We start from the raw sequence: 724 nt of genomic DNA, 5'->3' as shown, positions 1-724 counted from the left end.
GCTGGACTGAACTGCTCCTTCTAAACAGGTTCTCCAGCAAGCCAAATAATGCAGAAAGGAGCAAACATTTCCAACACCTCATTCCATCACGTGGCTGTGCCAATMATGTCCAGAGACTGGGCTGGATATTGCACATCCTCCAACAAGCTGAGGAAGGTAAGGAACAGAAATCGCTGTCCTTCCCAGGGACAGCCTGGGCACACAGATAAGCTCCTGAAGCTCTGTTTTCTCTCTCCCCCAGTGATATGGGCTGTGCAAAGCTCTGTCCTTTGGCTGCTTTGTGGCTCCCTGCTCYGGGAAGGAGATTACTCTGGAGCCAGACTTTTGGGAGACACCGTGCTGTCTAACAGCAGAGGAGAAACAGGGCCCTGCTAAAACACTTGCAAACCTAATTTCAGCTTGGAAGACACCCAAACGTCCCTGGGAGGTGCAATTTAAAACCCGAACCTAAGATAGCCTGGACTGCAATTGCAGATTTCTGGGAATGTGTGGGACACTGGCTCCATGAATCAAACACTGCAGATTAGAACATTTCAACAGGAGACCTGACCTGTGTTCTAGCACGGTGAAAAATTTAGAAAAACACCAAATTCAAACAGCTTTGACCACCACCTGACTGAATGRGCCAGGGGTGTTTTGTTAAACTGGAACAATGGACTGGGGCTGCTGGGGTTCGGGGTCCCAGGGGTGGCTGATCCCACAGGGATGAGTTTGGGGTATGGGA

Source organism: Malurus melanocephalus, unplaced genomic scaffold (assembly GCF_030028575.1).
Source record: "Malurus melanocephalus ecotype Western Australia unplaced genomic scaffold, MMel_1.1 scaffold_893, whole genome shotgun sequence".
NCBI classification, from domain to species: domain Eukaryota; kingdom Metazoa; phylum Chordata; class Aves; order Passeriformes; family Maluridae; genus Malurus; species Malurus melanocephalus.
The sequence above is the reverse complement of the archived record's forward strand: the minus strand, read 5'-3'. Positions refer to the sequence as shown.